Source organism: Ailuropoda melanoleuca, chromosome 11, assembly GCF_002007445.2.
Source record: "Ailuropoda melanoleuca isolate Jingjing chromosome 11, ASM200744v2, whole genome shotgun sequence".
Lineage (NCBI taxonomy): Eukaryota > Metazoa > Chordata > Mammalia > Carnivora > Ursidae > Ailuropoda > Ailuropoda melanoleuca.
The window spans coordinates 61070420-61096342 of record NC_048228.1 but is presented as its reverse complement, the minus strand read 5'-3'; the positions used below and the strand labels follow the sequence as shown (position 1 = coordinate 61096342).

At 38.4% G+C, this 25923-nt stretch overlaps 1 pseudogene; it reads right to left on the bottom strand.

Moving 5' to 3' along the window:
• Nucleotides 1-1128: 1128 nt before the first annotated feature.
• The window catches only part of LOC105241675, a 67483-nt pseudogene continuing 42688 nt past the window's right edge, over nt 1129-25923 (bottom strand).

The following is a 25923-nucleotide window of genomic DNA, read 5'->3' as shown; positions in this document are numbered from 1 at the left end:
CAGGGGGCATATCTAACAACCTCTGCCTGTTTGGGTCACTAAGGATTATTGGAAGGCAAGAAAATTGACATTTTAAATCTGTAAGGGGACTCAAAATTGTTGAGAAAAATGTAAATAATATTGTCTTATAAGATGAAGGCATCAGATTCCCTTGTGATAAGAATCATAGACCGCATGGCTGGGCAAGTTCAGTTAGTGTGAGAAGAGTAGTAGGCATATGGCCTAGAGTTTAAAGTGGTAAGTGACCCTGGCAGTAAGGAAGTCCATTATAGAGTCCATTTACTGCCCTATAACCTAAAGAGCAAGGATTTTAAAAGACCACCGAAGCATTCAATTATGCCAGAGGCCTGTGGCCAGCGTGGGAGATGGAAGTTCCATTGGATGTCCTATTGGAGAGCCCAGCATGTTATATGGACATTAAAATGAGATCTTGATCTGTGTCAGATCTGAGCCAAATGGGGACAGAATATACTTAGAAAAGAGATTAAGGCTACACAGAGATGTTCCTGATGGATGTAGCAAGTAGTAGACCAGTAAAAGTATCCACACATATAATAACAAAGTAGGTAGTGCCCACTGACAGAGGCACGACCCTATAAAATTAACCTGCCAGTAGCAAAAAGGGCAGTCCTTCTAGAACTAAAGCATGGCCTGGCAGTTTCCAGTGTTTGGTCTGGGAGCAGAATTTGCAATTCAAAACAATGTGTTTTGCAAGGGCTGCCATAAGTGGAAGGCCCCGCAGCAGGCAGACCAGTGTACCAGCAGCTCCCCCATGACTGGAAGAGAAACAGAAATAAGGAGTACGGAAGTGATGATTAAAACAGGTCAGAATGGTGAAGCCTCACCTCCACTTCACTCAGGATTGATTGACCAGGATAAGCTGTGGTTTTGTGGAAGTGGGTGAGCCAGCGCAGTTGTTGGTAAAACATCAGTGGTTGAGAACCCTGGACAGGTGGTGACCTGGATACAGTCAAGGGAATCCGCAGTGCAGTTAAAGGCAGCCTCTGATGTGGTAGCAATTTTATGTGCTGAAAAGTAGGTAACCTTAACTGTCACTGGTGCATGGGCAATATCTCACCAAATTGAGGCACTTCGAATAGGATGGCCTCAAATGTGAAAATTGTCTGATCACTGTTGGCCCAACCAAACTCCTAGTCTGTTAGCAATTGCCTGTGAGCCAGGAAAATTATGGACAAGAGGTTTGTCATGGACAACGGTGTTCTGCACAATCATTTGTACTGCTACAAGCTTAGCAAGTAGAAATGAGCCCCACTTGTTGTCTTTGATAAGTATGCCATCTTTGGCAAGATGGTATACTCCAGGTCCATAAACAGGGAGATGAGGAGCGGGGAAGCCACAATCTCCTACAATTTGGAAAGACATGCCAGGTCAAGTTTAGCCCATTCCTAAAGGTACTATTTCCATTTTAGTGAAGAGACATTTGTGGCTGTACTGAGCTGCTGTTTGGAGGAGACCCTTATCCATGGCATAATGGAAACCTGGGTACACAAGAAAACAGGCTCCATTCCTGTGAGGGGGGCCTCTGTTTCTAGCAAAGCCCACTAAGCAAGCAGAATTTGACAGTCTTGGAGGGTGTAGCAGGTGGCTGTAGAGGGCAGTCATCTGGTCCAAAGCCCATAAGCAGCTAGGAGGAGTCATGTTTAGTCCATAGGCTCAAGGATGCATACTCCATGGTGGCCAGTGCCTCAACCTGGAAGCAGGATCCAGGAGGCAGACTGGATGAATTGACATTTGTGTTAGCTGTAAGGCTTGCTGTTGAGCTTCTGCCCAATAAAATGTGGGGAATTTGCATGCAACTGCATAAATGGGTCTAAGAATGACAGATACGTGTGGTAATGTGTTGCTTCCAAAACGTGAAAAGACCTAAGATATGTTGGGCTTGAAAGTAGCATTTGAAAGTAGCATGGTGGGAGGCTGAATGTTAATGATTAATGTTTAATTGCAAGTGGAGTTTTCCAGACTTCATAGGACCAGGCACCCAGAAGTATAACAGTTGTGGATGGCTCTTGAATTTTATTTGGGGCAATAGCCCAACCTCTATATTGTAGGTGGGTCACCAGCTGCGTTAGGGTCTTGAACACTGCATCCTCCAAGGGACTTCAGATTAGAATGTCATCAGTATAGTCCCAGATGATACAAGAGGACGCTGTAAGGGCAGTCAGGTCTTGCTGGCAAGAATTGTGAACAATACCTGGGTTATTAGCCCATAAACTACCAGGTAAACGTATATTAGATGCCTTATAATATGAAGGCAAAATACAGCTGAGATTTCTCAGCAATGGATACTGAATGGAGCATATTAGATCAATCAGCAAAGTAGAGCTCTTTGGATGTCCTCAATTAACTAGACAGGGCTGGGCATAGGAGCCTTAACAGGGGGCACCTGAGCATTTGAATTTTGATAGTTGACTGTAAGGCTCCATTCATTAGTAGCAGGCTTGAATACCCACCAAATGGGAAAATTGAAAGGAGAAATAGTGTGTTCAAAAATTCCTTCCTTTAATATATTTTGAATTATGGGTCCAGGTTGCTCAGTCCCCTGCCACAATTTATTATGGAGGGTATTTGCCATCTTAATTGGGAGTGGCACTCTTATGGGTTCTCAGTGTGAAGCTTCCACCAAGAAGGCTGGGAATTTGGATTTTGTTCCAGATGGCTTGGGGGCACATCAAGGCATTCATAGCTATAATAGGAAAGGGACCAAAGGGACCACCGCCACTAAAAGATTTTTAGTAAAGATTGTTCCAGTATTGATACACAATGGAAATTGAGTATCTTCTACTAATCTACTGTTATGCTTTTTAAACGGTTCCCCTAGCTTATGTTTGAAGGGGCTCAGAGTCCATCCCCTTTTTTATTTTGTCTGCCTCTCCTGCTCTGATGTCTGCCTGCACTCAAGAGTGTACTCACCACAGCAACAAGTCCAGAAGCTACTCTCAAGTGTCTCAGTAAAACAGCCCCTCAGCACTTTAAAAAAAAAAAACAAATTATGAATTTTGGGGTCTTTGGCCAATCCAGTCACCTGGAACATCTCAGCGAGATGCAACATCTCCAAGCAACATCTTGGAGCCAGTTCCTAAGACCCATAAGAGCCAATCCATGCCCTTCTCCCCCTCCCTCTTGACAATTTTTTCTAGAAAACCTTGCATTTCTATGATGGAATAGTTATGAGTCTCCATGATAATGAAGTGATAATATAATAGTTATCTTCATTATCAATATCATCATCACCATCATCATCATCATTCTTATTAACATCATGATTATCATCAATGAAGAAGTAAGGAAAGAGAGATCCAATGGATTAGTTTTCAAAGAAAGACATGCAAAATTGTGTGGAAATAGCCAAAGAAATTAGATAGTTAATTTGATGACATTTAAAAGAAGGCAGGCAGAGGTTTATAAAATGAAGTCAAGGTATCTAGACTTTATTATTATATCATATATATCATATAGACATTATTCTATATGAACCTGAAGGATAACTTAGAGAGGGTTAATTTTGTGTATATACGGAAAATTTTACACTCTGCTTTAGGGTCATACTTTTGGCAAACTTCAAGTAATACTGACAAAAATCAAACTTCTTTTTAATAACAGGAAAATGCTTTATCTTAATGAATTTAGTAAAGTATATTTCCCTTTTGTTGCATTTTTAGATGACGACTATTGATTCTCTAAATCAGCATCTTAAAATTTCACATGCAAATGAGACCTTTTAATTTATAGCTTAAGAAGTTATGGGTTAACTAATAATACACTTGAATACTTGTTCTTTTGAAATCGGAAAAATTAGAAAAATCAAAAGTGACACTTTGAAAAATTTCTTTGAGATACAGAATTAAAAAAATAATAAAAGCAAGTGTATTTTAGAAGTCAAATTCAGAGCAAAGATTTGTAGAACAAGCAAATTATTAAAGAGATGTTACCAAAAGGGCTGTAAGGTTGTCCTTGACAACAGTTTAGCAAATTCCAATTATTCATGGTATATACATTTAATATATCAACAAATAAGATTAATTATGTTAAAAATAAGACAACAGGCTCAAAATGGAGTCACTTATGTTAAGCCTCAGGTCAACAAACCAAGACTTAATTATGGTTTCAGCTCTCCCAGGCAGGGAACTTTTAACAGCCAATCAGGAATCACCTGATCAGCACTAGTTGGGTAATCTGAGAGATTCCTGACAAGGAAAGTAACCTTGCAATAACTAATTCATTTTTTTGCCTAGTAGAACTTCTTGTTCCTTCTCCCTTCTGCCTTTAAGTCTTTCATTTTCTACAGCTCCTCAGAGCTCTTTTCTGTCTGCTAGATTGGATGCTGCCTGATTCATCAATTGTTGAATAAAGCCAGTAAGATCTTTAAAATTTACTCGGTTGAATTTTGTTTTTTTAACACTTAGTTTTTTGGGGAAACAATAAAAAGTAGCATTTTTTAAAGCTCCAACAACTATCAATTCTATCATTGTATGTTTTTTATTTCATATTCTATTTATTCCCCCATCTTATTTCTATGGTAAACATTGACACTGCCTTTTTAAAAATAAGGGAACAGGGTTAGACAATTTGACATGTGTGATATCATAGAGATACTAAGTGTAAAAACAGATTTTGGAACCCGGGTCTGAAAGGCTTCAAAGGCTTTTTATACTTAATGATGCCATCTGCTACTTAATTATGGTGTTTAGATTTTGGATGTGGATTGAATCTTGGACCTTCCCTAACTCAAAAAAGAAACTTAATTTCCTTCCTTGTTAATCTTCAAATTCCTGATTTTTGTAAGAATTAAGAAGTTACAATGTTTTCTGATAATACAGTGCCTGGCACAGTACCATGCTTAAGTAGTTAATTAATATTTCTGTTCTGCTTTATTAATAAGGTGTTCAATGAGTGAAGCTATTTTTGAGAATATTTTATTAACATTTTTCTTGGTTTCTGAGGAAACTTATTCTGAATGCTTTAGTAGATTGCAAGTCTTTACTCCTTGACAATGTGTTTGAGTTTTGAAAAAAAAATGAAAAGTCATTAAAGCTCACATCTGTTAATAGATTGGAAGTTAAAACTTGCATACTGAACTTAGGTATTGAAAATATGATTATGAAAAGATGAAATATTCACTTGAATATTTTATAATTTTGCTCTAGAGACAATTCTAAAATGAAAGCTCCAAATATTTCAGAAAATCACAGTATCCTTTGAATATATTTATGTTTATTTTAACATCCACATATACAACATGGAAGAACCACACCCATTCTAAGGTATATTATCTGTGACTTTTTTGGTCATCTAATCAAGTTAAAGTCACTATATCTGTGTTTGGGTATAATTATTCTTTAATTACATCCTGATTGCCACAATAATTAGCCTATACAATCACAATTTATTACCTTATTGGGCTTAACAAATAACATTTTGACATGTCATTATTTCTACCCTTTAATTAAATCAGCACATTAGGTGATAGACACTAGAACTAGCAGAGTAACAGTCCATAGCTTTGCTAAGCATTGATAGGAATTATGCTGAATTTTTCTTGCCCCAATAAGCTAACTAAATTTTAGTTTCCTCTCGGTCCAACTCTAATGTGAGACAGGTGGTGGTTATGTATAGAAAGATGTACAAATGGAGTGCTAGCTGATGTGTATTCCAGGCAATCCTGTTACTGAACCACATCCACAGCTGACTACATCTCTTTATCGTAGAAGTACACACTCCCCTATCCCAAAACACTAGGGCAAGGCACATTTGGGACATTTCAGATATTTAGAAAGCTTAAATGTACATATTTGAGATACTAGGCAAAAGACTCATCATAGTCTAGGGCAGTAAGTCATGATTAACCAATGTTTCTACAGAAGAAAGCATAAAAATGTTCACACTAAATGAATAAAGATATAAAAAGCTTCATGTCAAATTAGGTCAGATTCACTTCAAATAAATTTTGAAAAAATCTTGTATTTTCAGGATTCCTTGATTTTGAAATTATAAAAAATGTACTATAAATTTGTAACATTGAGCTCAGAAGTCTACTTGCTGACACATTTAATAAACTTTCCTAACTATAACACAAACATTTTATTTACTCATGAGAAGACATATTTAATGACAATATGTATAATATAACATACATCTGTAGTATAACCCCAAATTCTACCTAATTCTGTGCCTATGTAATCAATAATAGCCACTTTTTCTTATTTGCTTATTACAAAGTCTTTTATTTGCAGAATGGTTGGGCATGATCAGAGCTATATACTACTATTCTTTTCCTCTTTCTCCATGGCATGCTACTAACTGTATGAAGGTAAGAATAAGGGAAGTCTCTTGAAATTTCCAATTTTAAATGGCCTAATAGTTCAGGAAGCGGTCTTAAATTTCTGGTGATATAATTTTACTTTTTCAACTTCAGTTTAATACGGAAACACTTTATTGTCTTCCCTACAGTATGTTTTCAATCTATTTCCATTCATTGTTTTTCCCCATTGCACTTGACAAAGTTCAAGCTTTGTACTTTTTATGTAATATAATATTTTACCAACAGTTTATCCTAGTTCACTTCAGCACATGCTTTCAATAACTCACAATATTCCTAATCTCTTCTAATTGATTTTAAGGAAGCATGATCCTGTGTCTACTAGCAGAACACAGCTTCAGAATTCTTACCTGGATTCTAATCCAGACCATGCCACTTAGTATTGGGTGACTTAAAGTAAATTAAATATCACTGTGCCTCAACAACAACAACAAAAAAATCACTGTGCTCATTGTTCTCATCTGCAAAATAAGGATAACACTAATGCCTACTTTATATGATTGATGAAGGAATTAAATTAAATCGCTTAACAAAATAACACACTTATAAATAGTGCATGGCATAAAATAGGCCCTATATTAAATGTTTGATCTTATTTTATTATTTTTATCATTGATTAGTGTCATAAATATCACCATCGTCATCCTTCATTTGTCCTCAAACCATTCTCTTGCTTATATAAATCTCTCATATGTCACCTTTATTATCTTTATTTTTAAAAATTTTATTTATTTATTCGACAGAGAAAGAGACAGCCAGCGAGAGAGGGAACACAAGCAGGGGGAGTGGGAGAGGAAGAAGCAGGCTCATAGTGGAGGAGCCTGATGTGGGGCTCGATCCCGTAACGCCAGGATCACACCCTGAGCCAAGGCAGACGCTTAACTGCTGTGCCACCCAGGCGCCCTGCCACCTTTATTATCTTTACAAAGTCATTCCTGGTCATTATCCTCTGATTTCCTAGGGGCAAACTTTATAGTTTTGGCTCAGATGTCTTTTTCCAATTTCCAGCCTTCTCTATTTTAATCTGAGAGTATTAAATGTGACTGATGTGGTATGATTTGTATTTAGTGAAAAGTGAAAGAGAAAAGAAAAGCACATAAAAGTTGCGGACCAATGTTAAGCTTCAGGGAATTCTTTATGGAAATAACATACATTCCCCAGCCAGGTGGAGTAAATCATGATATCAATATTAACATATGATTAGAAGTAAAAGACACTCAGGAATTCTGAAAATGAAACATGACATATATGTAACTGAGAATGTCCCTTCACTATGCTGTTAGGATTCTTATAAAGACCTCAGACTGCAGTTCAGAGGAGAAACCATATCACGATACCCTCCCTCTCTGAGACAATAGAAGAGCTAACCAAAGTTTCCCATGTAATAGCAAAATGAAAGAAAAAAAAACTCGGTAAAATTAATATAACAGAACTATCAAACTAACTGAACAAAAATATCAATATACTAATAGATGACAAATATTTAACACTAAGAAACAAGTTTGCAGATTGAGAGATCATCCTATATTCCAAGAAAGTCTGATTCAGACTTTCAGAGGAAGGAAAAAGAAAGAAGAAAGAAAGGAAGGAGAAAAGGAAGGAAGGAAGGAAGGAAGGAAGGAAGGAAGGAAGGAAGGAAGGAAGGAAGGGAGGGAGGGAGGGAGGGGAAAAAGCTGAGGGAGTGTCTGAGTAACATTTACTGCCAGAGGAAAATGAAAAAGTCCAAACATTATTGCAAAGTATAAAATTTGAACAAAGGATATAATATCACACTAAGTTGGTATTTGATGATTAACATAAAAGTAAAAGGGAACCTTTCAATTAGGGAAAACCTAAAGGAAAAGAGTTCCATAAAAACAAAACAAAATTATTCTTGATAATGGTATCCAACCAATAAAGAGAAGAATCAGCATAAATATTCCTGTAACAAAGAGAAATCATGGTAAAAGGACTGACTATAAGTACTGAATACATTGGGATAAATAATTAATATGTTATAATTGTGAGGAATTGAACAAAATGTAAATGGTACAAATATTAGCAGCGTAATGTAAAAAAAATAATTAACAAAGATCAGCAGGTAGAAGGATGTACTGCAAATAAAGTTATGGAGGTGCTAACACAGATTTTGTAATAGATAATAGTTAATTAGTATTATACATACTGAAACTTGTTTGGAAAATCAAACCACAGTGACCACAAATTATATTCTTTTCATTTAACATGACAGATGTTCTTGTTCACTATATTTGTGTTGGTGAAGGAGCGTTTTTTGAAGTATAGCTGATTCTTTTATTGTTTTCTGTTGTTTTTAATTTATATTCTATGTGATAACATGTGAAAGATTGTCCAGTTTTTTGTAAAAGCTTTTTTATTTATTTAATTTTTAAGTAGTCTCCACGCCCAGTGTGGAGCCCAACATGGGGCTTGAACTCATGACCCTGAGATCAAGACCTGAGCTAAGATCAAGAATTGGATGCTTAACTGACTGAACCACTCAGGCACCCTTAAAAGTATTTTTAAGCATCAACCTACTCCTCTTTGTTTACAAAATATGCAGATAAAAATATCTGGAACAATAATGTTATTAAAAAATGATTTATTTTTATCATAGATACTGGGGTTTGGTTTTTTTTTTTAAGACTTTATTTATTTATTTGACAGAGAGAGATAGCCAGTGAGAGAGGGAACACAGGCAGGGGGAGTGGGAGAGGAAGAAGCAGGCTCCCAATGGAGGGGCCTGATGTGGGGCTCAAACCCAGGACTCTGGGATCATGCCCGGAGCCGAAGGCAGATGCTTAACGACTGAGCCACCCAGGCGCCCCAAGTTTTGGGATTTTTTTTATATTTGTTCTTGTATTACCCATTGTTTAAATTCCTTATAATAGTTATGTATCATTTTTATAAGCATAATAGCATGAATTTCTGTAAAACAGATTAAAATCTGCTCATCAGAAAGATCCTTATAATTACAAAATGATTTATGTGTCTCTAATTTACAACTGAATAGAATTAATCTGTAAAATAAAGAACACAATTTTATCTGTCAGGTTCTCTTATGTTTCGTAAACTGTATACACTTTTAACTCATACTTTGTAGTGAAAGTTAAGACTTTAAAAATCAAAGACTTGGAAATATACATTGTGAATTTCAATGAAAGAAAGACTAAGCTGTATAGGTAGTTATTAAATATTGCGGGGACCTGGGAAGCAAGGGACTCAACATGTTCCCTGGTTTTTTGGTTTACAAAGAGAATTTGATAATTATGATTCTTAGAGAAAAAAAGGTGCTATATAATGAGAAAACATAGCAGGTAAAGGCCATTTGAAGCTTTACTCCATAAATAAACTATGGAAAATTAAATAAATTATTTGATTTATCTGCCCCATATTAATATTATACCATGACTATGATATTCATTATGTCTCCTACTAGGATTATAATAACAGTCACAAAAAATGAATTTGAAAACAAAGAGTTTTGCACATATTACATGACTCTACACTGTTGTTACAACTAATAGAAAACAGGCACAAAACTTAAATATATATGAGCACAAAGACAGATGTTAATTGCTTTTCATTGTCATCCATCCATCAAATATTTGTTGTAAGCCTACCACCACATATGTCAATTAGAAATGAGTGTGTGGAGAAAATAAAGTAGGGTAAGGATATGTTTGGAGATTGTAATGTTTGGAGCATTCAAGGAATATCAAAGTGACCCATTTGTCTAGAAAAGAGTAAATGAGTGACATAGTGGGTGGAGTTAATACCAGAGACAAAGCAATAGAGTAGATCATAGGTCCTACTGGGCAATGAAAGTAGGTTGGATTTTGCTCTGACTGGGAAGAGAGAGCGCTGGAGAGTGCCGATCAGGAGTGACTTTCTTTCTTTCTTTCTTTCTTTCTTTCTTTCTTTCTTTCTTTCTTTCTTTTTCTTTCTTTCTCTTTCTTTCTTTCTTTCTTTCTTTCTCTTTCCTTCTTTCTCTTTCTTTCTTTCTTTCTTTCTTTCGTCTATCATCTATCTATTCAATAAGCCAACATACAGTACATTATTAGTTTTTAATATACGGTTCGATGATTCATTAGTTGCATATAACATCCAGTACTCATCACATCACATGCCCTCCTTAATGCCCATCACCGAGTTACCCCATCTCCCCTACCCATCTTCCCCTCCACAACCCTGTTTCTTGGAGTTAAGGATCTCATATGGTTTGTCTCTCTCTCTTATTTTGTCGCCTTCAGTTTTCCCTCCTTTCCCCTATTGTCCTCTGGAGCGACTTAAATTTTAAGTGGATAAGGCTAGCTTCTGTTTGGGTGAAGACTGAGGTGTGAAGGATAAAGGGGGAGGTTGGAAGATCAGTGAGAAGAATACTCTAGATATTCAGGTGATAGAATTTGAGAACGTGGACCAGGTGGAGATAGTGAGAGGTGGTCAATTTCAATATATAATTTAAAGACAGACCTAGCAGGAATTACTGGTGAATAGCATGTGGGTAAAATTGAAGAGTTGAGGTGATTGCAACCTGTCTTTCTAATGAGAAGCTGGAGGGAAGGGGTTGATGTTTAGCTATTTGAGGAGGAGCATGGGAGGAGCTCAGATAGTAAAAAACAAAATTAAAAGTTAGTTACGACTGTATTAAGCTTGAGATGATTGTTACACATTCAAGTGTACATGAAAGTGAAATACTAATGTCTAAATTTCAAAGGAGAGATTTGAATTAGAGTTACATTAAGAAGAAAGGGATCAAATTAGCCAAATGTTGCTGAACAGAGCAAATCAGAAGACAACTGAGATTAACTGTCAGAGTAAATGACATTGATAATGTTTGTGAAGCTAATTTCTCATTTTTCCTTTCTCCCAATTAATAAGTCTATATTTAGAAAAGAATACTTATTTTTACAATATTTCTAAGTGAAGGGAAATGTATTTTAAAATATTCCTAGGTGGGGCACCTGGGTGGCTTAGTCGGCTAAGTGTCTGACTTCTGCTCAGATCATGATCTCAGGGTCCTGGGATCCAGCCCTGCGTGGGGCTCCATACTCAGCAGGGTGTCTGCTTGTCCCTTTGCCCCTCCATCCACTTGTTCTCTCTCTCTCTCTCTCTCTCTCTCTCTCACTCTCCCTCTCTCTCAAATAAAGAAATAAAATCTTTAAAAAAATATTCTTAGGTAAACCTTATGATATATTAATTGTAATCTGTATTTTCAATATTCTCTTGGTAAATTTTGAGGCAAAGAATGTCCTAAAGAAATGTAGTTTTGCAATGTGAATGCATATTGAAATTGTGTACTAAATGTAATATCTACCTTAGAAATTAAAGTTGATAGAACATCATTGATTTTATTGAGTGTAATTAACATAATATAAATGTCAGGTGTGCAACATAATGATTTGATATTTGTACATGTTGTGAAATGATCACTACAAGAAATCTAGTTAATATCCATCACCATACATAGCTACAGAATTTTTTTCTTGTGATGAGAACTTCTAAGATTTACTTTCTTAGCAACTTGCAAATATGCAAAACAGTGTGATTAACGATAATCACCATGTTGTACATTACTTTCCCCATGACTTATTTATTTTATAACTGGAAGTTTGCACCTTTTGACCCCTTCACCCATTTCACTCATGTTCCATCTCCTATGTCTAGCAAGCACCATTCTGTTCTCTGTATCTTATGAGCTTGTTTTTATCTTGTTTGTTTGATTCTGCATGTAAGTGAGATCATAGGGTGTTTGTCTTTCTCTGTCTGATTTATTTCATTCAGCATAATACCCTCAAGGCCCATCCATTAATTGTTTTGTTTAAAAAAAGTCTTATAAAAGCAAAGAAATGATATAAAATTCAAATGTTCTAAACTATGCACAACTACGTTGGAACAAAATGAAAATTATCTGAGTCATTTTAATTTATGCTGTGTTTTGGAGAGGAATATTTAAAAATGTTTTACAAACAAAATATTTAGGAGGCATTTATTAGACTCTTGCTAGAACCAGAACTGGTGCTACTTTTGAAGCTTGGGTTCAAGTTCATAAGACTTCCTACTTTCCATAAATGCATAAATATTACAATATGCATTTTTATTTTTATGATATATGCCTCTGGGTTAATGTGATATTTGCATTTTCTCAGTAACTCCTTTATTTCTTTAAGAGAATGCATTTTATTCCTTTATTGTATTCCTTTTGCAGCATTTGAAACTAGATGCTTTAGGGAAGACATTACTTATGAATATGAAATGATATGAATTGTAATATTCTGAACATCCATCTAAGATTAGAAAATCTTTATTTAAGGGCGGGTGTTTATAAGTTATTAAACTTAAATTCTGTAATATCTGAAATTGATTTTGTCCCTCATGCCGCTTGCATTGATATTGTCCTTGAAGAATAAAAACAAATCACAACAAACTCTCTGTCCCTTTACCTTTTCTCTGTTAATTAGTGTTTTTTATTATTCTCTTAACATATTTTTCCTAAATATAGAAATATCCAAAGTGATTCTTGTATTTATATCATAATGTCTCTTAGATAAATGTCTTATTAGAAATTACTATTTAAATTTGATCACATTGGGTACATACCTCAGTATATCTAAGTATAAAACCTAGTTCTCATTCTGGAAAACATACCACTGGAGTGTTTTGAATATTGAAGAAATAGTTTCAGTTCAGAACTATATTTAATATGCTCAATCTGCACTGAAGTTCAGGACATTTTTCTTTTGCCAGAATGCACTTACTATCTTCCATGGTCACGGATTACCATGAAGAAAGTTTAGGAGATTACTGACCATTTACATTAAGGCTACACTGAAGGGTTCTTCAAAGAGAGTCAGCATCCCCCTCATCCAGATTCCTGTCTTAGAATTGGGGTAAAGTCTGTGAATCTTCATGACAGTAATTCAGGTTAGATTTCTGTCCATTGGAATTAACATTTTATTTTTATATGTTAAAGATATCTTCAATATATGAGCTATTTTGGGTTTTTTTGGTTTAATGTTTAGGGACCCTGTAATCAGTTCATACCACTCTAAATGCATTCTAACCCTACAGTTTATTGTTGTGATTGTATTCTCATTTTCTCTAGCTATTTAGAACCACCACTTCAGTACCTCATTTCATCCATTCACCCTCATTCCACCGTGGTTATTCAAGGACAAGGTGCCCTCACCAAGGCAGTTTTAATGCCTTGGAGGAAATGTCCTCCAACCCTTATGAGGATTATGGTTAAGGTATAGCTGAGCAGGCTGCACATAATAGAAATATTTTAACATTCACAATTTTTTTTATTCTTATCTCTTTATACACTAGCAAATTCTGGCATTTCAACCTATGTACCATAAGACATGAAACACAGACTTAATTTAATCAAATTAGTAGACTATAAAACATCACTCCCAGGTGATCAGTGAAAACCACTGAATCCTTAAAACCTTGCTGGTAGGGACAACTGGGTGGTGCAGTGAGTAAAACATCTGACTCTTGGTTTAGGCTCAGGTCCTGATCTCAGGGTCCATGGATTGAGCCCTGCATTAGGCTCCATTCTCAGCATAGAATCCACTTGAGACTCTCTCCGTCTTCCTCTGTCCCTCCCCCCATGCTCTCTCCCTCTAAAATAAATAAATAAATATTTAAAAACAAACAAAAACCTTATGGGTAACTTCTGGAAGAAAAACTGAAGGACTGTGATTTTCTACTTGGCTTCTGCAACTTTGCTTCTCATCTCTTCTTGCTAATGACCTTAATCTTTAACTGTCCCTCTTGCTAATGACCTTAATCTTTAACTGTCCCTCTTGATTAATTCAAGTTGACCACCTACAGCTTCCTACTCTATAAGAACCTCTTCTCCTTTCTAAGAAACATTTTTGACCAACTATTTAATTTTTAAAAACATTTTGTTTATTTGAGAAAGAGAGAGAGCACATGAGAGAGCTCAAGGAGGGGGAAGGGCAGAGAGAGAGGGAGAAGCAGACTCCCTGCTGAGCAGGGAGCCCAGTGTGGCCTCAATCACAGGACTCTGGGATCATGACCTGAGCTGAAGGCAGACGCTTAACCAATTGAAACTGAAGCTTTTTACTAAGACTTTATAAAGTCACTCTTTCAATCTCTCTCAAATTAGAAGAGCTTCTTCAGAGCCTTCTCACGCTGGCATTTTTTTTGTTTTGTTTTTTTGATAAAAGCTCCCACAGTTTTTAATTATATAACTTGGATCAGGACACTATCCTTTGTTGATCACTATGAGACCATGTCCATGAGGATAGGACATACCAGAAATATTTTGACATTTGTCCTCAGAGTTCTAGTGACTACAGGTAAGTCCTGTCTGACAAGTACTATTTATTATACTTTAAAGTGCCCCTAAGCTTTTCTTTTCTTTTCTCTTCTTTTCTTTTTGTTCCTTTAATATTGGCTTTTTGATTTGCTTTGTATTGCTCCGACATCTTATAGATAAGGTAGAACAAAGCTAGGAACCTCAACTCCTGATTATTTTTCTTGTGTTTTTTCTCTTCATTTAAATATTACAATTACTACATTTTTGATAAATTTCAGGTTATGGTTCCAGTAGCCCTAAATACTCAAAGTTTTGATAAAATTCTGTCGAGGAAAATTTAGAAGTATAGCATCCACTCCATAGAATTTAGGACAAGCACATCTGTGTGCATTAGAAAGATTTTAAATTTTAAAAATTCAAAATTCAATATTTTTAGATAGGCATGAAGAGACCACTGAAGGACAGGAAATTTCTAAAATTATTTCTCCTAGAGAGTCATGAGTAAAACTAGTGAAAATGTGGAATATCTAGCATCCAAACTTAAACAATCCTCACGCTGTTTTGATCCAACTCTGGATTGGCATCTTATTTCCCATACCTCAATTTCCTCCCCTTTTCTCTACTTTTTCTCTGTCTCTTTCACTTTTACCAGACAGTTTTCCCTTTCATGCACTGGCCTTTCCTTTTTTTTTTTTTTAATTTTATTATTATATTATGTTAGTCACCATACAGTACATCCCCGGATTCCGGTGCAAAGTTCGATGCTTCATTAGTTGCATATAACACCCAGTGCACCATGCAATACGTGCCCTCCTTACTACCCATCACCAGTCTATCCCATTCCCCCACCTCCTCCCCTCTGAAGTTTTCAGTTTGCTTCTCATAGTCCATAGTCTCTCGTGTTTCAATCCCCCTTCTGATTACCCCCCTTTCTTTATCCCTTTCTTCCCCAACCGATCATCCCAGTTCTTATGTTCCATAGATGAGAGAAACCATATGATAATTGTCTTTCTCTGCTTCACTTTTCACTTAGCATTATCTCCTCCAGTGCCGTCCATGTTGCAGCAAATGTTGAGAATTCATTCTTTCTGATAGCTGAGTAATATTCCATTGTATATATGGACCACAACTTCTTAATCCAGTCATCTGTTGAAGGGCATCTCGGCTCCTTCCACGATTTAGCTATTGTGGACAATGCTGCTATGAACATTGGGGTGCATATGGCCCTTCTCTTCACTACGTCTGTATCTTTGGGGTAAACACCCAGTAGTGCAATGGCTGGGTCATAGGGTAGTTCAATTTTTAACTTTTTAAGGGACCTCCACACTGTTTTCCAGAGTGGCTGTACCAACTTGCATTCCCACCAACAATGTAGGAGGGATCCCCTTTCTCCACATCCTCTCCAACAATTGTTGTTTCTTGCCTTGTCTATCTTTGCCATTCTAACTGGCGTAAGGTGGTATCTCAGTGTGGTTTTGATTTGAATTTCCCTGATGGCTAATGATTTTGAACATTTTTTCATGTGTCTGTTAGCCATTTGTATGTCTTCATTGGAAAAGTGTCTGTTCATATCTTCTGCCCATTTTATGATTTGTTTATTTGTTTCTCGTGTATTGAGTTTGAGAAGTTCTTTGTAGATCTTGGATACCAGTCCTTTATCTGTGGTGTCCTTTGCAAATATATTCTCCCATTCCGTGGGCTGTCTCTTAGTTTTTTTGACTGTTTCCTTGGCTGTGCAGAAGCTCTTTATCCTGATAAAGTCCCATAAGTTCATTTTATCTTTTATTTCTCTTGCCTTTGGAGATGTGTCGTGAAAAAGGTTGCTCTGGCCGATGTCATAGAAGTTGTTGCCTATGTTCTCCTCTAGAATTTTGATGGATTCCTGTCTCACATTGAGGTCTTTCATCCATTTGGAGTTTATTTTTGTGTATGGTGTGAGAGAGTGGTCAAGTTTCATTCTTTTGCATGTAGCTGTCCAATTTTCCCAGCACCATTTATTGAAGAGACTGTCTTTTTTCCACCGGATGTTTTTTCCTGCTTTATCAAAGATTAGTTGCCCAAAGAGCCGAGGGTCCATTTCTGGGTTCTCTATTCTGTTCCATTGGTCGATGTGTCTGTTTTTGTGCCAGTACCATGCTGTCTTTGTGATCACAGCTTTGTAGTACAGCTCGAAATCCGGCATTGTGATGCCCCCAGCTTTGTTTTTCCTTTTCAACAGTTCCTTGGAGATTCGGGGCCTTTTCTGGTTCCATACAAATTTAAGGACTATTTGTTCCAGTTCTTTGAAAAATGTCCTCGGTATTTTGATCGGGATAGCATTGAAAGTGTAGATTGCTCTGGGTAGTATGGACATTTTAACTATGTTAATTCTTCCAATCCATGAGCATGGAATATTTTTCCATCTTTTTATGTCTTCCTCAATATCTTTCAAAAGTGATCTATAGTTTCTAGGATATAGGTCCTTTACGTCTCTGGTTAAGTTAATTCCAAGGTAACGTATGGTTTTTGGTGTTATTGTAAATGGGATGGATTCCCTAATTTCTCTTTCTTCAGTCTCGTTATTCGTGTATAGAAATGCAACTGATTTCTGGGCATTGATTTTGTATCCTGCCACCTTACTGAATTGTTCTATAACTTCTAATAGTTTGGGAGTGGATTCCTTTGGGTTTTCCATATAGAGTATCATGTCATCTGCAAAGAGAGACAGTTTGACTTCTTCTTTGCCGATTTGGATACCTTTGATCCCTTTTTGTCTTCTGATTGCTGTTGCAAGGACTTCTAGTACTATGTTGAATAATAGTGGCGAGAGTGGGCATCCTTGTCGTGTTCCTGATCTTAAGGGAAAGGCTTCCAGCTTTTCCCCATTGAGAATAATGCTTGCAGTAGGCTTTTCATAGATGGCTTTTATGAGATTGAGAAATGTACCCTCTATTCCTACACTCTGAAGGGTTTTAATCAGGAAAGGATGCTGTATTTTGTCAAATGCTTTTTCTGCATCAATTGAGAGGATCATATGGTTCTTGAGTCTTTTCTTGTTGATATGATGTATCACATTGATTGATTTGCGAGTGTTGAACCATGCTTGCATCCCAGGTATGAATCCCACTTGGTCATGATGGATAATCCTTTTAATGTACTGTTGGATTCTATTAGCAAGGATCTTGTTGAGGATTTTGGCATCCATATTCATTAGAGAAATCGGTCTGTAATTCTCCTTTTTGAGGGGGTCTTTGCCTGGTTTGGGGATCAAGGTAATATTAGCCTCATAGAATGAGTTTGGTAGCTTTCCTTCTGTTTCTATTTTTTGAAATAGCTTTAGGAGAATAGGTATTATTTCTTCTTTGAATGTTTGGTAGAATTCCCCAGGAAAACCGTCTGGGCCTGGAGTTTTATTATTTGGAAGGTTGTTTATCACTGACTCAATTTCTTCATAGTTAATTGGCCTATTTAAGAAATCTATTTCTTCCTGTTTCAGTCTTGGTAGTTTATAGGTTTCCAGGAAGGCCTCCATCTCTTCCAGATTGTTTAGTTTTTTGGCATATAGCTGTTGATAAAAGTTTCTAATAATCCTTGCAATTTCAATGGTGCTGGTCGTGACCTCTCCCTTTTCAGTCATAATTTTAATAATCTCAGTCCTTTCTCTTTGTTTTTGGACAAGTTTTGCCAGTGGTCTATCAATTTTATGGATTCTCTCAAAGAACCAGCTTCTAGTCCTGTTGATCTGCTCTACTGTGGTTCTGGTCTCTAATTCATTGATTTCTGCTCTAATCTTGGTCAACTCCTTCCTTGTCAGTGGGTTAGGCCTGTCCCTCTGTTGCTGTTCCAGTTTCTTGAGGTGAGAATATAGAAACTGCATTTTAGATTTTTCTATTCTTTTGAGTGAGGCTTGGATGGCTATGTATTTCCCCCTTAGGACTGCCTTTGCAGTATCCCATAGGTTTTGGACCGTTGTGTATTCATTCTCGTTGGTCTCCATAAATTGTTTAATTTGTTTTTTGATTTCCTGGTTTATCGAGTCATTCTTGAGCAGGATGGTTCTTAGCCTCCAAGTGTTTGAGTTTCTTCCAGGTTTTTCCTTGTGGTTGAGTTCCAATTTCAGAGCGTTGTGGTCTGAGAATATGCAGGGGATAATTTCAATCTTTTGGTATTGGCTGAGACCTGTTTTGTGTCCCAGAGCATGATCTATTCTTGAGAATGTTCCATGGGCATTTGAATAGAATGAGTATTCTTTGGTTCTGGGGTGTAGTGTTCTATATATATCTATGAGGTCCAACTCGTCGAGTATGGCATTCAAAGCCTTTGATTCTTTGCTTAGTTTTTGCCAGGGTGTTCTGTCTATTTCTGATAGTGGGGTGTTGAGGTCCCCTACTATTACTGTGTTCTTATCTATATGTCTCTTTATTTTGGTTAAGAGTTGGCTTGTGTATCTTGCTGCTCCCCTGTTGGGGGCATATATATTAATAATTGTCATATCCACTTGTTGAATACTTCCTTTAAGAATAATATAGTGCCCTTCTGTATCTCTCTCTATGGCCTCTAGTTTAAAATCCAGTCTATCTGATATGAGAATTGCTACTCCAGCTTTCTTTTGAGGTCCATTTGCGTGGAAGATGGTACTCCATCCCCTTACTCTAAGTCTGAATGCATCTTTGGGTTCAAAATGAGTCTCTTGTAGACAGCAAATGGATGGGTCATGTCTTTTTATCCAATCTGCAACCCTGTGGCGTTTTATGGGAGAGTTTAAGCCATTTAGATTGATAGAGATTATTGACAGATATGATTTTAATGATGCCATTTCTCTTTAAAGTCTTTGTATCGGTTGTGACTTGCTGCTCTGTATCACTCTTGGGGCCTTTTTACCTTTATAGAGCCCCCCTTAATATCTCCTGTAGGGCTGGTTTCGTGGTTACGAAATTGGTTAATGATTGGCGATTTTGGAACGTCTTTATTTCTCCATCAATTCTGAATGACAGCTTTGCTGGATAAAGGATCCTTGGCTGCATGTTTTTCTCTGAAAGAGCTTTAAAAATGCCCCCCCAAGCCTTTCTCTCATTCCAGGTCTCTGTAGACAGGTCTGACGTAATCCTGATACCTTTGCCTTGGTACGTGAGAAATTTCTTTGCCCTGGCCGCTTTCAATACTGTATCCTTGGATCTAATATTTGCGAATTGCACTATGACATGCCGTGGCGTAGGTTTGTCCTGGTTGAGCTTGGATGGGGTCCTCTCTGCCTCTTGGACACGAATGCTTGTTTCCCTTGCTAGATTAGGGAAGTTTTCAGCTACAATTTGTTCAAATATCTCTTCTAGACCTCTGTTTTTCTCCACCCCTTCAGGGATGCCGATGATTCTGACATTGGATCGTTTCATAGAGTCAGTAATCTCCCGTAATCTACATTCGTGGGCGTGGATTTTTTTAAGACCAGCTTCTATTTTCGTTTTTTCTTCTACTAACCCATCCTCCAATTCGCTAACGCGTTCCTCTGCCTCGGTGACCCTGGCCGTCAGAGCCTCTAGTTTTGACTGTATTTGGCCCATAGAATTTTTAATTTCTGTCAGATTCGCTCTCATTTCTGCCCTTAGGGATTCTATATTCTCAGCAACGCTTTCTCTGATGCTTTTTTCAAGTTTACTCATCATCTTGACCATTGTTGCTCTGAATTCCATTTCTGATAATTGGGATACATCCATATGTATTAATTCTGTGGCCGAGGCCAATTCTGTGGCAGAGGCCACAGACTCATTATCTTTTCTTTGCTGGGGGGGACTTCTCCTTCTCGTCATTCTGATGAAGAGAGATTGCAGGGTTGTCCAGAGCCCAAGTGTTGACTGGGACCCAGGCCGTGCGCCCTTGTTTTATAGAGATCTTAGGGATGTGGGCTTCTTCCTTAAAGAGTTTATTTATTTATTTGAGAGAGAGAGAGACAGTCAGCAAGAAAGGGAACCCAAGCAGAGGAGTGGGAGAGGAAGAAGCAGGTTCCCGGTGGAGAAGCCCGATGAAGGACTCCTTACGGAGCGTTGTGATCACACCCTAATCCGAAGACAGGTGCTTGGTGACTGCGCCACTCAGGCGCTCCGGGTTGTGGGCTTCTTGATTTTTCAGCCTGCCTTCTGGGGGAGGGGCCTGCCTGCAGGTACTCAGAAAACCCTGTTTGGGTAGAGTCTCCGTGTCCCCTGCGAGGGGGGATGGGGATGGGCACCCTGTGAGCCGGCATTTCTGGGCTTTTGTTCTCTGGCANCGGTGGAGAAGCCCGATGAAGGACTCCTTACGGAGCGTTGTGATCACACCCTAATCCGAAGACAGGTGCTTGGTGACTGCGCCACTCAGGCGCTCCGGGTTGTGGGCTTCTTGATTTTTCAGCCTGCCTTCTGGGGGAGGGGCCTGCCTGCAGGTACTCAGAAAACCCTGTTTGGGTAGAGTCTCTGTGTCCCTTGCGAGGGGGGATGGGGATGGGCACCCTGTGAGCCGGTATTTCCGGGCTTTTGTTCTCTGGCGGCTTTCCCTGGCGGTTTGCTATGCCTCTTCTGAGAGAGCAGCAGCGGCTGAAATTCAGCCTCTGTCTCAGAACAGAGGGATCGCGGATCGTTCTCCACTGATGTTCTGGCCACTTTAACTCTGTTTCTGTTGGTGCTGCTCAACCCTGCAGCATCCCAGGCTGTATGCCCCACACCTGGCGCCCCAGCCCTCACTTCCAGGGCCAGCGCGTCTCTGTCCTTTGTGTTTCCAACCCCGCCAGCCGCCAGTCGCCAGCCGCCCCGCACGGGCTCCTGGAGCTCCTGTTCTCAGTCTGGTGTATCGCGGGTACTGACTGTGAGTCTGCCTGCTCCCCCGTGCAGGTGGCCCTCCAGCTGCCAGCCGCCAGCCGCCCTGCGCACGCTCCTGGAGCTCCCGGTCTCAGCCTGGATCCAGTGAGCACACCGGAGCTCCGTGAGATGCTTGGTGGAACACGCTCCCGGCTCACGGACTCAGTCTGCTCTTTCCAGGGTGCGGGTCCGCGGTCCGCCCGCTCCCCGGTGCAGGTGGCCCGCCAGCCGCCCCGCGCGCGCTCCCGGAGCTCCCGTTCTCAGTCTGCTGTCTCAAGCTTGCGGGTCCGTGGTCTGTCCACTTCCCCGTGCAGGTGGCTACCGCTTCCCAGCGCCCTGACGCGGCGGCTCTCTCCCCCTTCTGTTTATCTTCCGATATCTGTGCAAGGTTTCACGGCTCCCCACTTCGTACTCGATACTCAGCGCTGGAGATGTTCATTTGTAGAGATCCGGATGTATCTTCCTGCATCTCAGGCTGATTCCGTGGATTCCTTTTGGTCTGGTACCTATCCAGCTCAACTCAGGGACCGGCTGAAAAAGGGGTCCCCTACTCCTCCTCCATCTTAACTCCCCTCCTCAAAAACTTTGCACCGGCCTTTCCTAAACATACTCCTTCCATTGAACATTATCACAATATCTCACACTGTCATTGGAAATAATGACTCCCTCTGGTTTTTCATTTAAAATCTTGCTTGAGATCATATTAGATCATAATCTCATTGAGGTAAGGAAAGACAAAATTTCACTGAAGAATTAAGGATTGCTCCATGAACTTTTAGTCCAGGACTCTCTGATCTCTATCCATTAGTTTATCTCTGTAGATCCTGGACATGTGAAAACTTGATTAGAAAAGCATATTACTCAGCTATCAAAAAGAACAGTGTGGAGGTCCCTTAAAAAGTTAAAAATTGAGCTACCCTATGAACCAGCCATTGCACTACTGGGTATTTACCCCAAAGATACAGACATAGTGAAGAGAAGGGCAATATGCACCCCAATGTTCATATCAGCTCTGTCCACAATAGCTAAATCATGGAAGGAAATGAGATGCCCTTCAATAGATGACTGGATTAAGAAGTTGTGGTCCATATATATAATGGAATATTACTCAGCTATCAGAAAGAATGATTTCTCAACATTTGCTGCAACATGGATGGCACTGGAGGAGATAATGCTAAGTGAAATAAGTGAAGCAGAGAAAGACAATTATCATATGATTTCTCTCATCTATGGAACATAAGAACTAGGAAGATCGGTAGGAGAAGAAAGGGATAAAGAAAGGGGGGGTAATCAGAAGGGAGAATGAAGCATGAGAGACTATGGACTCTGAGAAACAAACTGAAGGCTTCAGAGGGGAAGGGGGTGGGGGAATGGGATAGACAGGTGATGGGTAGTAAGGAGGGCACATATTGCATGGTGCGCTGGGTGTTATTATACACAACTAATGAATCATGGAACTTTACATCAAAAACCAGGGATGTACTGTATGGTGACTAACATAATATAATAAAAAAAATTTAAAAAAAAGAATGATTTCTCAACATTTGCTGCACATGGATGGCACTGGAGGAGATAATGCTAAGTGAAATAAGTCAAACAGAGAAAGAAAATTATCATATGGTTTCTCTCATCTATGGAACATAAGAACNTGAAGCTAAGTGATGAGTACAGGAGAGTTTGTATATCGAGTTGTCTCTAAGTTGGTCCATGTTTAGAGTCTTCCATGATAAAAAGGAAATTATGAGAATGAGAAAGAAAACACATTTTCAGAGGGAAAGGGGGTGGGGGAATGGGATAGACAGGTGATGGGTAGTAAGGAGGGCACGTATTGCATGGTGCACTGGGTGTTATACGCAAGTAATGAATCATGGAACTTTACATCAAAAACCAGGGATGTACTGTATGGTGACTAACATAATATAATAAAAAAAATTTAAAAAAAAGAATGATTTCTCAACATTTGCTGCACATGGATGGCACTGGAGGAGATAATGCTAAGTGAAATAAGTCAAACAGAGAAAGAAAATTATCATATGGTTTCTCTCATCTATGGAACATAAGAACTAGGAAGACCGGTAGGGGAAGAAAGGGATAAAGAAAGGGGGGGTAATCAGAAGGGGGAATGAAACATGAGAGACTATGGACTCTGAGAAACAAACTGAGGCTTCAGAGGGAAAGGGGGTGGGGGAATGGGATAGACAGGTGATGGGTAGTAAGGAGGGCACGTATTGCATGGTGCACTGGGTGTTATACGCAAGTAATGAATCATGGAACTTTACATCAAAAACCAGGGATGTACTGTATGGTGACTAACATAATATAATAAAAAATATTATTATAATAAAAAAAAAGAAAAGCTGGAAGGATTGATATCAAAATGTGACCATGGATGGGTAGCACAACTCTTTTTTAGTAATACATGTGAGGATTTTTTTTTTTTTTCAAATCTAACTGATCAAAAATTCAGTCTGGTAAATGGGGGAAAGAAGCATCCATTTCAGAGTCCACTTAAATACCACTTCTGGGAACACACTGTTCATGACAGGGGTGAAGCTTTCACAAAAACTGTATTTATTCTCTTGTTGATCATCTTAAACTTTTTGTTAAAAACAGAAAATAAAATGGCAGACTATCTCCTGCAAGTTACAAGAGCTTGCTGAGCTCTTTTATTTTATTTTAATTTTATTTACTTATTTATTTTACAATTTATTTATTTAAGTAATCTCTACACCCAATGTAGGGCTTCAACCTACAACCCTGATATCAAGAATGGCATGCTTCACCGACTGAGCCAGCCAGATACCCTTGGAAGCCTTCATATTAAGGAAGCATTTGTAAGAATAAGATTTCCCAGCACTGGATGCCGAACTGACAGCACATAAAGAACACTAGATATTCAGTCTCCTGCCTTTGCTTTCCTTCTCCACATATGGAGGTCTCTTTGTATCTATAATAACATGGCCTCTGCTGACCTCAAATGATCACCAGGCAGCCAACTCTGGCATCATAGCCTGTGTCCACATGGCGTCACCTCTATGGCCATTAAGTCATAGACCAAAGACATTCATCCTCAGAGCATGCCAATGGGGTAGGAAGAGCAGGCAATGATCAGTAGCCATAAAGGGTTAGGGTTAGGGTTAGGGTTAGGGTTAGGGTTAGGGTTAGGGTTAGGGTTAGGGTTAGGGTTATTGTTGTATTTCTTTCATATTCACCTCAGAACAACCCCCAAATCAGAGCTTGCTGAATACTTAAAAGATATTTTAACTCANCCAGAGCATGCCAATGGGGTAGGAAGAGCAGGCAATGATCAGTAGCCATAATAGTATATTAAGGGATTGGTTTCTGAGGACCTTCTATGGTCAGAATCCTTGCAACCTTTTTCTTTCATATTCACCTCAGAACAACCCCCAAATCAGAGCTTGCTGAATACTTAAAAGATATTTTAACTCAGAAAAAAGAAAAATTCCATAGCAAATTAATCCAAATTAATCCTCCAAGTAAGTAGCCACTCTTGTCTGGCCACAATTTCCCTTAACACAAAAAGAATGCAATTATCAAAATCATTTTGGAATTTTACCGGCAATACTGTCTACCGTAAGTCCTCCCTTCTTTCACCATTCTTTTCTCAGGATAACAAAGAACTTTCAGTATTAGGACTCTCAAAAAAAAAAATTTCAGGATTGGAGTTACTTGAGTCACTTCCTGTGTCTGTAGTCTCTCTCATTTGTTAAAACAATTTGTTTGTTTAGTAATTCTGCTTTGGTGAATCTGTAAGGAAGAGGCTTTACAAACATGGTGCCATTTTATACTGTGGACCAGTCTCTTTCTCAAAATCTTAGAAGGTGAAAAAATCACTGACCTAAAATTTGATGATGGGCCACATTGGTTACCTTATTAGATTCCCATTGCTACTGTAGCAAATTTATACAATCTTAGTGCCTTAAAACTACATACATTTATTATTTTACAGTCCTTTTTGGTTCCATAGTCACATATTTTTCTGACTTTTATCCTCTTGACTTCCTCCTGTAAAGACCTTGTGATTACATTGTGTCCAACTAGATAATCCAGGATTATCTCCCCATCTAAAGATCCTTAATGTAATCACATCTTCAAAGTCCCTTCTGCTATGTAAGGTAAAATATACACTGTAGTTTAAGATCTAGGCATCTTCAGTGGGTCATTACTCAGCCATAGTACCCTCTACAGTCTTAGATCTTGAATCTGTCCCTGATATCCTTGTACTAAAGACAGTTCAGATATGGGAAACATAACCCTAAAAGTTCTTGACTGATCTGACTATGGCTTTACCAAATATGTCCTATGGGCAGGGGTGGGGAGAGGTGGCCAGGAGAAGTTTAGGAAGAATGAGGCTCATTGCAATTGCATACTTCCAGAAAGGACTCTAATAATTTTATTAGCCATACAGTATCTTTGTTTTGCTTATGAAAAAGATGAGACTACTATTTTGAATAAGATATGATAACTGAAAATAT